This window comes from Clinocottus analis, unplaced genomic scaffold (genome assembly GCF_023055335.1).
Source record: "Clinocottus analis isolate CAN_PGR_092001 unplaced genomic scaffold, fCliAna1.0.p SCAF_5, whole genome shotgun sequence".
NCBI lineage: Eukaryota > Metazoa > Chordata > Actinopteri > Perciformes > Cottidae > Clinocottus > Clinocottus analis.
The window spans coordinates 17,885,429-17,886,333 of record NW_027176207.1 but is presented as its reverse complement, the minus strand read 5'-3'; positions in this window follow the sequence as shown (position 1 = coordinate 17,886,333).

Here is a 905-nt window from a genome sequence, read left to right as displayed (position 1 = left end):
TGTTAAAGTCACAGTGAAACGGCAGTTGAAGCATCTTTAGCAGTGTGACGTATTTCCGCGTGACGCGGCACGTGTGGGCTGGGTTTAGATGCGAGAAGGGGTTTAAATCAAATCCGACAAAATATCAATACATTGAGGGGAAAAAAACAACCGTCATTTGGCGCGTGGTGTTGAGAATAAACCATGCAGAGACATTAAGCTGTTCGTCCATGATTGACAATTATTTTTGGGTCACATGAAATTAAAATAAAATTGTTATTCCTGACTGAGCAGTGGAGTAGAGGTAGTATGTTGCCCGCAAAGACAAAACTCTAAGACTTTACATTTGTACTAAGTTCATAATGTTGCCTGATCAAATGTAGGCTGTACCACTTGGCTAAATTTATTATTCATAACTGCACATTTAACTAAGTTCTAAGTTCAAACGATAGACACTTTCTGCTCTACTCAGTATTACATATTGGATATGTAATACTGAGTTAACTAGCAAATTATTATGATTGAGAAGCTGGAGAAGCTATTTTTGCTCTATGGAATTATTAATTAATAGTCAAAGTCTGCTGTCAATTTACTAATCAATCTACTAATAAATCATTACATCTTGAATAAAAGGCAGCTGCCAGCTAGAAGAAGCAGCGCTTACAAAACACTTCCTTGTTGCACTTGTTGCTGAAATCAACTGAAGTTTAACCCCAAAATGAAACGTTTTCTGATTTATGCTGCAGATTTTAAAATAACTTTTCTCTACAGGCTTATCTTTTGCCAGCTGTTGGCTCCGCCCATCACAGGTTTTAAGATCATTGATTGGATGTTTCTTGCCTAAATGGACCTTGGGAGTTGTAGTTAACTTCTTCCCCTTAATTTGTATGTACATGAGTTTCTACTTTTAAAAAAAGATGAAACTT